Raw genomic sequence first — 12,645 nt, forward strand, 5'->3', positions numbered from 1 at the left:
AGCGCCAGCCACGGCGAGGTGCGCGCATAGCGCGGGCATACCCCGCCCAGCCACCGCTCGCGAGGTGCTCAGAAGGTGGAAAGGTAGCAGGTGCCGGTCTCAAAACAAGGCATGGATCCAAAAAACTCAAGAATAACATGAATGAGAAAAGACACCCCCGCACTTGCCAATGAAAATACGACTTCAAATTCAAATCCAAAATGCTGCAAACTAAGCTACAGAAAAGAGGTTCAAAGAAAATGGCCGCGTCCGGCACCTAGCTAGTCTTCTTGTCTTCCCACCAGCGCGGAGCTAAGTGCTTTCACAGGCCATGAGCATAATCATTGGGGTACAGTGTCGACGGCCAGCGCGGAGCATGGTGCTTCCACTAGGACGTGGGCGGGAGCCCCCGAGGCCCGAGGGTGGCTCTCCAGAGACTCCGGGGCGTGTACAACCCTACTCATTATTACGTGAGAGTGTCACGGGCCGAGACCTTCACAGGCGTGAGCCTTGCTTCATATCGCCAGAAGAGGGCCCCGCCTTGCACCACCCTCGACCACCGTTGGGGCGTCCGGAAACCAGGACGGTGCCAAGGGGCAAATGGGACGCTAGCGGCGCCCTGGGCGACCACGGGCCCTCTGCCGGGGGGAGGGCTCGCTGGCGCTCCCTCGGCAGATGACCTACCTCCGGGCTCCACCTTGCTTCGTGTGGCATGGGGAACGGCCTGGCTCCGGACCCCTCCAGTGCAGCCCCCAATGCGCTACCCCTGGTAGGAGCGGGGCTATCGGCGTCCCAGGAACGGGGGTCCCCAGACTTGCCTGCCTGCGGCCCACAGCGTGGCTCCACTAGCGGTCCAGTACGACCCATCTTCACCAGCAAACACTCAAGACCCTCGCGAGGGGCCAAGCCTCGCGAGGTGGGCGACACAAGACCTTCTCGGGAGCAGGCTCACCAGGCTGGCTCGCGAGGGGCGGAGAGATCAAGGCAAGGGACACCTCGCGAGGTTCCAGTGACGCTAGCCATGACAACTCGAGCCAGGCGGGCGCCAGGTGAGCACCAGCGCGCGCGGCGTCCTCGTTTCCTCTTCGGTGCTAAAGGGGCAACCGCAGGCGAGGAGTCCCGAGGCATCAGGCAAAGGTTTCCATATTGGTGCAACGAGACCAAGACCAGCTAGATGGCAAGACAAAGGTCACCGTGGAGCCCAAGACGGCATCACCACCAGATCCTTTGGCAGGCGAAGACCGCCTTTAGTCAGGATAACTTGTACTAGTTGCCCCCCTTCGAATTTTGCCATTGTTGGCTCCCTTCTCGCTCAATATTCTGGAAGAGGACCAAGGCCTCTATAAATAGGACTAGCCACCATAGTAGGAGGCAACTGATTTAGATCATCCTCACCCACATAAGTTCATCGAGCACAAGAACACCTCCCCTTAGGAGGCTGTTCTTCCCTTGTACTGTTCATCCTCAGCCCAAGAGGCAATCCACCACCACCACACTGGAGTAGGGTATTACACCACATCGGTGGCCCGGACCAGTATAAACCTCGTGTCTCTTGTGTTGCGGGTTCATCGAGCTAAGCTTTGAGATCGCGGTGAGGCAGAGGGCGTGATTAGGTAGGGGAGATCTTCGTGCACACCCCAGTGTTCGAACCTCAAGGGTTTTGCCGGAACCCGAAATCCGGCATTTGGTGCGCCAGGTAGGGGTGCGCCGGAGCTTTCCTTCCGTCGATCTACGCTTCGCCACCACCGCGCATCGCCCCCATGGCAGGCGCCGCACCTCCCGCTCCGACAACTAATGCCAGTGGCGGGGCCAAAGGACTCCGAGCCTTGGCCCCGCCTTGCGACAGGTGCGGTGGCCGCTCAAGTTCAAGCCGGAGATGCCACCGCGCTACGACGGCACGGCGGACCCGGTGCCTTTCCTGCTGGCGTACGAGGAGGCCGTCCTTAAGGCTGGGGGTGACGACAAGGTCATGGCCAACTGGCTTCCCATGGCCCTCACCGGCGTGCCACGCGCCTGGCTGCTCAACCTCCCCGGATCCACGGTGGCATCTTGGGAGGAGTTGCACGAACTCTTTGCCGCGCGCTTCGCGGCACCGGCGCCCCACGCGGTCACGGCCCTCCTCGGCGGCTTGCAAGCACCGCCCTCGGATCGCCACGTCAAGACTTTCCTTCGCCAGATCAGCACCGTTTCCATGCGGCAGGGGGCTCCCCCGGGTTGGGTGGCGCCCAAGGCCGACCTGACCTTCGACTCGGGAGATCACCCCGTCACCACCGTCGGCTCGGGCGTGCTCCCATTGCTTTGCACGCCCACCATCTGCCATGTAGCCATCACCAAGACCCTCATCGACGGCGGCGCCGGCCTCAACGTGCTCTCAGTGGAGGCCTTCAGCCTCCTTCACGTACCACTCGAGCGGCTCCGCCCCAGCAAGCCCTTCTCCGGTGTCAGCGGAGGCTCCTCCAGCCCCCTGGGGCAGATCCGTCTTCCCGTGACCTTCGGCACCCGTGACAACTACCGCACTGAGTTGATCGACTTTGACATCGCCCACATCGGCCTCCCGTACAACGCTATTCTTGGGTACCCGGCTCTGGCTTAGTTCATGGTGGCGACACATCCGGCCTACAACCTCATGAAGATGCCTGGGAGCAAGGACGTCCTCACCATAGTGGGAGACACTAAGGAGGCTCTGACGGTACTCAAGCTTGCCCTCAAGACCGCCACGGTGGCGCAACTGGCTGACGCAGGCATCTCCGAGGTTAAAAAAGCGGCACCAACCAAGAAGAAGCAGTTGCACTCAAGACCGGGCGGAAACCAAGCAGGTGCTGGTCGAGGAAGATGGGTCCTCGGGGGCCACCTTCACCATAGGTGCCAACCTCGATCCCGATCAAGAGGAGGCATTAGTGAAGTTCTTGCGCGCAAATAAGGAAGTATTCGCCTAGGAGCCCGATCAGCTGGTGGGGGTCCCAAGAGGAGTGATTGAGCACGACCTGAAGGTGTGCCCCAATGTACGCCCTGTGAAGCAGAGGGCGCGGCGGTAGTCCACGGAGAAGCAGTCCTTCATCGTCCAAGAAACCCGCAAGCTGGAGGCAGCAGGTGTCATTCGCAAGGTCTGGTACCCTGAATGGTTGGCAAACCCCGCCGTTGTGCCCAAGAAAGGCGGAAAGGAGCGCATGTGTGTCGACTTCACCAACCTCAACAACGCCTGCCGCCATGATCCGTTCCCGCTTCCACGCATCGACCAAATCGTCGACTCCACTGTCGAGTGCGACCTGCTGTGCTTCCTGGATGCATTCTCAGACTACCACCAGATCAAGATGGCAGTAGAAGATGTCGAGAAGATGGCCTTCCTGACCCCGTGTGGAGTATACTGCTACACCTGCATGCCGTTCGGGCTGCGCAATGCGGGCGCGACCTTCCAGCGGCTGATGCACATCGCCCTGGGCCGGCAGCCCGGGAGGAATGCTGAAGCTTACGTCGACGACATTGTGGTGAAGTCTCGGGAGGCGAGGACTTTAATTCAGGACCTGGAGGAGACCTTTGAAAGCCTGCCGGGTGGACTTGCGGCTCAACCCGGACAAATGCGTGTTTGGGGTCCCTTCCGGCAAGCTGCTGGGTTTCCTCGTGTCCCACAGAGGGATCGAGGCGAACCCAGAGAAGGTCAAGGCAATCGAAGACATGAGTCCAGCACAAACCCTCAAGGAGACGCAGAAGCTTGCCGGTCGCGTGACTGCGTTGGGGCGTTTCATCTCCAAGCTGGGAGAGCGCGCCCTACCGTTCTTCAAGCTGATGAAGAAGAAAGGCCCATTCGAGTGCACTCCGGAGGCCGACCAAGCGTTTCAAGACCTCAAGAGATACCTGACCAGCCCTCCAGTGATGGTGGCGCCCCGACCTCTCGAGCCCCTCGTGTTGTACCTTGCCGCCACCCCTTACTCCGCCAGCGCGGCTCTGGTGGCGGTCCGGGAGGAGTGCCGGGTCTGAGATGCGTCGCGCCAAGCCGCTCCCTCAGCCGGAGCGGCGCAAGACCCAGAGGGCTCCGCGATGGCTGTGGCGACGTCAGCAAAGGAACAGGCTCAGCAAGACGGCGCACTTGAGCCTGCAGAGGCCCCAACGAGCGACCAGGCTTTGGGGGTTTCATCGTCTCAGGAGGCGCCCCAACCTCCGGAAGCCGCGAGCCACGTCAACGTACCCGCCCTCGTCGAGCTCCCTATGTATTTTGTCAGCACGGTGTTGCGGGATGCAAGGGAACGGTACCCCATGCCTCAGAAGCTCCTGCTCGCGCTCTTGGTGGCCTCGCGCAAGCTGCGGCACTACTTTCAAGGCCACCCCATCAAGGTCGTCTCGGCCTACCCGTTAGAGAGGGTGCTCAGTAGCCCCAACTCCGCCAGGAGAGTCGCTGAGTGGAACATCGAGCTGCAGGCATTTCAGTTGGAGTTCAGCACAACCAGGGTCATCAAGGGAGCCGCGCTCACTGATTTCGTGGCAGAATGGACGGACGCCCCGGGGCTTGAAGAAGGCGAGGATCGGTCCCTCTCGCCGGGGAGTGAAGCGCCAGACAGCTGGGTTATGTATTTTGATGGCGCCTTCGCGCGCCAGGGCACGGGGGCTGGAGCAGTGCTCATCTCACCCACTCAGGACAAGCTTTACTACGCTGTGCAGCTCTGCTTCCAGCAGGGCGAGAAGGTCTCCAACAACATAGCAGAGTACGAGGGCCTCATAGCTGGCTTCAAGGCTGCGGTGGCCTTGGGGGTGAAGCGTCTCACCATCAAGGGCGACTCGCAGCTCCTCGTCAACTTCTCCAACAAAGTATGTTAGCCAAAGGACGAGCACACGGAGGCGTACCTCGCGGAGGTACGCAAGATGGAGAAGTAGTTCATGGGCCTCGAATTGCAGCATGTGCCCCGTGGCACCAACAAGGAAGCCGATGACATCGCCAGGAGAGCATCCAAGCGGCTACCCCAAGAGCCCGGCGTCTTCGAGGAGCGGCTCTTCAAGCCATCGGCAGCACCGCCACTTTCGAGGACAGCGCTGCCACGAGAGGAGCTCCCTCAACCACCTGCCTCGGGAGCCCCAGCCTGCGGCCCGACCTCGGGAGCACGCTTACTCTTGGCGCTTGAGCCTCAGGAGGGGTGCTGGACCAAAGAATTCAAGAAATACCTGACGCAAGGGACGCTGCCGAAGAAGGAGGAAGACGCGGAGCGTGTGGCCCGACATGCCACGGCATACTGCATCCAGGACGGTGAGTTATACAGGAAGCGGCCGAATGACGTTTCCCTGCGTTGCATCTCCAGGGAGCAGGGGAAAGAGCTGCTAGCCGACATACATGGCAGGGACTGCGGGCACCACTCGTCGTCACGAACCCTCGTCGGCAAGGTGTTTCGCAGTGGATTCTACTGGCCTACGGCACTCAACGACGCGACTGAGCTGGTGAGGTCCTGTGAGGCCTATCAATTCCACGCCAAGCAAATCCATCAGCCGGCTCAGGGCCTCTAGACCATCCCACTCTCCTGGCCATTCGCGGTCTGGTGGCTGGATATCTTGGGCCCATTCCCTCGAGCGCCTGGGGGCTACCGGTACCTCTACGCCACCATCGACAAGTTCACCAAGTGGGCAGAGGTAGAAGCTGTCCGCACCATCCCGCCGGCTCCGCGGTCAAGTTCATCAAGGGTCTCGTTAGCCAGTTTGGGGTCCCCAACCGCATCATCACCGATAACGGCTCACAGTTCACTAGCAATCTCTTCAAGACATATTGTGCTTACCTTGGAACGCAGATCTGCTATGCTTCGGTGGCGCACCCCCGGAGCAATGGTCGGGCCGAACGCGCCAACGCGGAGGTCCTGAGAGGCCTCAAGACCAGGACCTTTAAGAAGAAGCTCGAGGCCTGCAGCAGGGGCTGGCACGACGAGCTCCAGTACGTGTTGTAGTCCATCCGCACCACCGCCACCAAGCCAACGGGCGAGACCCCATTTTTCCTCGTCTATGGAGCAGAAGCGGTTCTCCCTCACGAGGTCAAACATCGCTCCGGGCGGGTCCTGGCATTTGATGAGGCGCAGCAAGACGCCATGCGGGGGATGGACCTCGTGCTGTGGAGGAACGCCGCCGTGAAGACACGCTACGAGCGGCAAGATATCAGCAGGCGCTACGACGGTACCACTGCCGCAACATCCGCTCCAGGACGCTCGAGGTGGGTGACCGCGTCCTAAGGCGGGTGCTCTCCAGGGAAGGGTTGCATAAGCTCTCACCCATGTGGGAGGGCCCGTTTAGGGTCGCCCACGTCTCCAGGCCTGGCGCCGCGCGCCTGGAGACGCAGGACGGGGTACCCATCCAGAACGCCTGGAACATTCAGCACCTCCGGAAGTTCTACCCATGAAGAAAGGCCCAGCGCCTGTGAAGAAGGCCTAGTGCCTGTGAAGGTCTCCGCTCGTGACACTCTCACGTAATAATGAGTGGGGCTGCACACACCCTGGAGTCTCAGGAGTGCTGCCCTCGGGCCTCTGGGGCTCCCTCCCACGACCTAGTGGGAGCACTTAGCTCCGCGCCGGTGAGAAGACAAGAAGACTAGACTAGGTGCCGGACGCGGCTTTTCATTTGCTTTCCGTAGTTGGCTTGCCCGTCTTTAATTGAAATTTGCTTTTTGGTGTTCCATGCCGGTCTTGTTCCATCGCCTTCTGCCTCTGTTTCTGCCTTTGGTTCTCTGTTTGACCTGTACTCTCTCTCGCGTCCCTCGCGAGGGGGTTGGACAGGAGCCCTCGTGAGTGTCTTGTCTTTCTTTCGTGAGGCACTCTCGTTCGAGCCGCAAGCTGGCACTCCTCTCTTAATCCGTGCCCCTCGAGTACTGCAATGCGAGGCGCTGGGTCATGGCCGGCGGCGCCTGCGACCAGGGCTCGGAATCCCCTAACTAACAAAGTTTTGCAGTTCCTAAACGCCTCGCCAGGTACTGAGGAATGCGCGCCTCGTGGGGCGGAAACTACTTCAAGCGCGTCGAGCTAAGTTATTCCTACGTGCCTATATAATACATTGATATTGCGACGCGGCACACAAACAATAAACACAACATAACGACTTGGAAATCATAGTTTCTTGCACGCCGCTGCGGGGCCCCATACTTGTCTCTCTCTTAATGCAGGAAGAAAGGGAAGAACAAAACAAAAGCGGCGCATGCCCCTGCAGCAGCTCGCGAGGATGGACCATGGCACTCTCACGGGCTCAGCCGGACCCTCCTCGCGCTTTACTGGGGCACGACGACGAGACGACCCGCTGCCGCCCTCGAAGCGGGCGCGGCGCCTGATCATAGCCGCCGCTGCTGGAGTTGTCGCCGGAGGGGGAGTCAACGTAGCTGGGCGAGCAGCGGCCAGCACCGAAGGCAAGGCCATCCTCACCCTCGTCTCGACTGTCACCAAGGCCAAGCACCTCGTCGCCGTCGTTGTCCTCGAGGCAGCACCCGACGCGGCGGCCGTCTTCCCAAACGCCCTCACGTAGAGGGTCACGTTGCCATCGTACTTGAAGTGGAGGGTGCACCGCCTGCCCAGGCCGCGCACGCGGGCAAACGTCTGCCAGCCGCGGGCCAGAGCCACGTTGCCAACAACGGAGACCTCGACCGCGACCCACGAAGGCTTGCTGCAGCAGCCGTCCGCCTGCAGCCAGAGCCCGCCTGGACCTGCGGCCGGCAGCTCACCGACGAAGAAGCACGAGAGCTGAAGCCAGGTGCCGGCCGGGTTCTCCGACCACACGACGAACTCCGGCAGCACCTCCGCCAAGTGGAAGCACGGCCGGGGAGTCCGTGCGACCATGGCGCGTCTCCCCTCATCGACGGGACTGCCATGACATGGGCGGCTCCCGCCACGCGAAGAGGCACCACCGCAGCCGCGAACAGCTGCGGAGGGGGTCGCGGTGTGCTTGCGGGGACGGCCGCGCCCGCGCTTGGGCGGCGGGGAGTTGGGCCCCTCTTGGCAAGCCTTCCCCTTCTCCGCGGCCGAGAACCTCTTCGCAGGCACCATGGATGTTGCCGCTAGCAATGAGGCGAGGAAGGAGAAGCGAGCAGGGAGAGATGATCAACGGGGGCTCCGCCCCCCTCCCCATTTATAGTAGGAGAAGGCCAACCGGCGATCCCCACGATCACAGGTAATGATGATATTTCTCTGCGTGCAGCAAGGACTCGTCAAGTCGAGCAGTTGCCGAGGCAGCGTGGGGAAGCGAAGACGCCCACGTCCAATCAATCGCCACGCGTCGACCAAGGCCGCAGGCTGTTGGGGCCCGCGGCGCTCCGCACTTGCCCTTTGGCTTCGCCTCGAAGCCAAGTCCGAGCGCGCCTTGAGCCCGGGGGCTACTTTCGGCGTCCTAGGAACGGGGGTCCCCAGACTTGCCTGCCTGCGGCCCACGGCGTGGCTCCACTAGCGGTCCAGTATGGCCCATCTTCACCAGCAAATACTCAAGACCCTCGCGAGGGGCCAAGCCTCACGAGGCGGGCGGCACAAGACCTCCTCGGGAGCGGCCTCACCAGGCTGTCTCGCGAGGGGCGGAGAGATCAAGGCAAGGGACACCTCGCGAGGTTCCAGTGACGCAAGCAATGACGACTGGAGCCAGGTGGGCGCCAGGTGAGCGCCAGCGCACGCGGCGTCCTTGTTTCCTCTTTGGTGCTAAAGGGGCAAGCGCAGGCGAGGAGTCCCGAGGCATCAGGCAAAGGTTTCCATATCGGTGCAACAAGACCAAGACCAGCAGGACAGCAGGATGGAGGTCACCTTAGAGCCCAAGACGGCGTCACCACCAGAGCCTTTGGCAGGCGATGACCACCTTTAGTCAGGATAACTTGTACTAGTTGTCCCCCTTCAAATTTGGCCGTTGTTGGCTCCCTTCCCGCTCAATATTTGGGAAGAGGACCAAGGCCTCTATAAATAGGACTAGCCACCATAGTAGGAGGCAACTTATTCAGATCATCCTCACCCACATAAGTTCATCGAGCACAAGAACACCTCCTCTCAGGAGGCTGTTCTTCCCTTGTACTGTTCATCCTCAGCCCAAGAGGCAATCCACCACCACCACACTAGAGTAGGGTATTACACCACATCAGTGGCCCGAACCAGTATAAACCTCGTGTCTCTTGTGTTGCGGGTTCGTCGAGCTAAGCTTTGAGATCACGGTGAGGCATAGGGCGTGATTAGGTAGGGGGAGATCTTCGTGCGCACCCCAGTGTTCGAACCTCAAGGGTTTTTCCAGAACCCGAAATCCGACACGCCAAATGTCGGATTCTGGGTTCCGGCAAACCCTTGAGGTTCGAACACTGGGGTGCGCACGAAGATCTCTCTCTCTCTCTCTCTCTCTCTCTCTCTCTCTCTCTAGCTCGCTCTCGCAACAATCTCAAGGCCTAACTCGACGAACCCAAAGAACAAGAGACACTGGGGTTTATACTGGTTTGGGCCACCATTGTGGTGTAATACCCTACTCCAGTGTGCTATGGTGGATCGCCTTGTAGGCCGATGATGAACAAGTACGAGGGAAGAACAGCCTCTTGAGGAGAGGTGTTCTTGAGCTCGGTGAGCTTGTGTGGTCGAGGATGATCTGAATGATCCGTCCCCTGCTAGGGTGGTGGTTAGTCCTATTTATAGTGGCCAGGGTCCTCTTCCTAAATATTATGCGAGAAGGGATCCCCCAACGGCCAATTTGAAGGGGGATAACTAGTACAAGTTATCCTGATCAAATGTGGTCTTCGCCTGCCAAGGACTCCGGTAGTGACGCCTTCGTGGGCTCTGTGGTGACCTCCGTCCTGCCGTCCTGCTGGTCTCAGTCTCGTTGCACCAATATGGAAACCTTTGCTTGATGCCTTGTGACTCCTTGCCTGTGCTTGCCCCTTTAGCACCAAAGAGGCAACGAGTACTCTGCGCCCGCTGGCGCCTGCCTGGCCTTGATCGCCATGGCTCACGTCACGCAAACCTCACGAGGTGCCCCTTGCATAGATACCTCCGGTCCTAGGGAGCCAGCCTAGGGAGGCTGCCCCTGAGGAGGTCTTGCGTCGTCCGCCTCGCGAGGCTTGGCCCGTCGCGAGGGTCTTGAGTGGTTGTTGATGAAGATGGGTCGTACCAGGCCGCTGGAGGAGCCACGCCCTGGGCCGTAGGCAGGCAAGTCTGGGTACCCCCGTTCCCAGGACGCCGACAGTGTGGAATTCTAGATCATCTAAGTCAAGAATTCCTATGCCATGCTTTAAAAAAAGGAGAACCCAAGTTTATATAATGGCATTCATGATGAAGAAAAATTTAAAATCAATATTGATAACCAAGAGTACAGATTGATAATTATTTGTCACATGTCTTTAGCTGCAGAGATGTGGTAGACAAGGCACTCTTGTTCTACGCATAGCTGGAGCGCTGCTGCCCGCTGTGGCTTCACGTAGTGCGTGTACTCGACATCAACGCAGCTAGCTTCCTCCTGAGCTTGGACAACATCTTGTCCACGTCTTTACCCTTGCTTCTGCAAATGACGTGGAGCTTGTGGTTGCCGGCGAGCTCGACATCGTGGAGCTCTCTGGTGTACCTGCGGCGCTGCTTGTACAGAGGTGCATCCGCCATGGCTCTCCTTTGCTCTCTCGTATTCGTTCTAGAGAGAGAGAGGCTAGTGAAAGGAAGTGGGGAGAAGAAGCGACAATGGGGTTTTTCGGGGACGAAGCAGTTGTGATTTCTCCTCTGCTCTCTTTGCTCTCTGTGATAGGACATGTGAGTGGTGGAGGGGGGGGGGTGGTAGCATGGTGGGGTTGTGGTTGCAGTTACGTGGAAACTACAGAGAGGTTCTGCGATGTGGAGGCTGTTCTAGTGCGTTGGAAATCCAAAACGGTGTCGCCTCTTTTTTCATGACAACTTTAGATATGCACGCAACTGTCAGAAATGAGATGCTTGTGTTTTTGGTGGATTTTCATCCTAAGTGCACTTGTTGGGTATCATGATAGAACTGCCTATGTCCGTAAATTGTACTGCAATGCAACTGATTTTATTCTTTGTATACTTTATTAGATCGGATCAAGATTCCTACAGATGTAAGCGCACTGCTTTTTTGATGGAGTGTTTTTTATTTTCTTTATTTTTATAATTGATGGCGATGCATATTTTTGTGGGGGTGGAGGGTTGTGTTGGTATGTGTACTGAACTGCTTTGCTTAACTAACAGGCTGCATTCTTCATGATAACTAAACTGCAATATGTTAGAAAGGGTGCTGCATTCCAGAAGTATCAATACTTCCTGCTTCCACATGACGAACTGCATTATTGTAGGGCGCGGACTACATTTGTACGTTGAGTTGGGGTTTTATGTATTTATTTATGAGAGCGAACTGCAGTTTCTGGCAGTGCCCACACACATTTTTTGTTGTGGTTATTCATTGAAAAAAACTTTTTAAATTTGGTTGTTATTTTATTTTTATTTTTTATTTTTGTAGTCACTATTTTATTTCAGTGGGCCGTGGTATTTTAACGACTCTCGCGTGTTGGGCATGTGTTGGGGAGCAAAGACGCATTCGGCCCAATTAGGCATGCTGACACGGTTGGTTCGCTGTGCGTGGTGTGTATGTGCTAATGTTTAGTCCCACCTCGCCCGCCGAGAGCGCCTCGACCGGTTTATAATCCCTGGCGACGCAACACTCTCGAACTCCTCTGGTTACTGATTGGGCGCTTATACACGGCGCTCGCTGCACTTTCCTTCCTGGCCTGTGGGCCCTTCTGTGCCCGGCCCCACGCATCGTGACTCAGAACGGACTCGCCTACTGTGGGCGCAGACTTAATACGAGACTGGCTGGGGCCTAGTTGCACCGGGCGGTCAATTTTTTTCTTTTTTGTATTTGCAATCAATTTTTTTCTTTTGAACTTCACGTAGTTGCGTTTTTCGTATGCACCATTTTTTAAGCTGCTTGTATCAACGTTGCGGACTGCATTGCGCGTATTAATGGACATCACTGTGTGCACTAAGTCTATGCGTTGTGTACTACATGAAACTACATCCCTTGTGCTTCTTCTAAGCATTCACTACATGTAGACACCTTGTGCACTGCCTGTTTTTACTCTTGTGAACTGCATTTCATCTTTATTTAGAATGGTTTATGAATTATATTTTTTTAGAAATATAAATATTAATGAGTTGCGGCTAGTGGGTGGGAGGAGCTACAGTCAAAGTACACCTTTTTTGGTATTTATTTTTCTTTGGTAACATAAGCCTTTATTGATTGTCCTTCATTCTTGGTAAAATAAGTTTTATTAACTCTCATTTAATTTTCACTTTTTTTCTGCGTGGCTAGACCTTTTGCATTCCTCTTCTATATATCTAGGCCAACTTCTAACCTTCCTTTGCAGTTCATTTCTCCTCCAGCCGCAACTTCTCTCCTTCCTCTAGCCTCCATTTATTTCTTTTTCATTCTCTAGGGTTTGTTGCGATGGCTCCAGGCTCCTGCGCGAATCTCTCCTGCTGCGACCATGGTTGTGGTGTGCCGATGGACTGCAATTGCTCAGCTTGCTCGTAGGCCATGGTTGTGGTGTGTCTTGTGCCGCAAACGGAGCAGCTTGCATATGGCACAGTATTCATGGAGGGATTGGATATGGGCCATATCAATGTTGTTGCATTCTATTCCGCCCTGCTTCCCCGTGGCCTTGGCCGCACAAGTCCCTTTGTCCATCAGCTTACACCCACAAACGTGGAGACT

Source organism: Triticum aestivum, chromosome 7D, assembly GCF_018294505.1.
Source record: "Triticum aestivum cultivar Chinese Spring chromosome 7D, IWGSC CS RefSeq v2.1, whole genome shotgun sequence".
Taxonomy (NCBI): Eukaryota; Viridiplantae; Streptophyta; class Magnoliopsida; order Poales; family Poaceae; genus Triticum; species Triticum aestivum.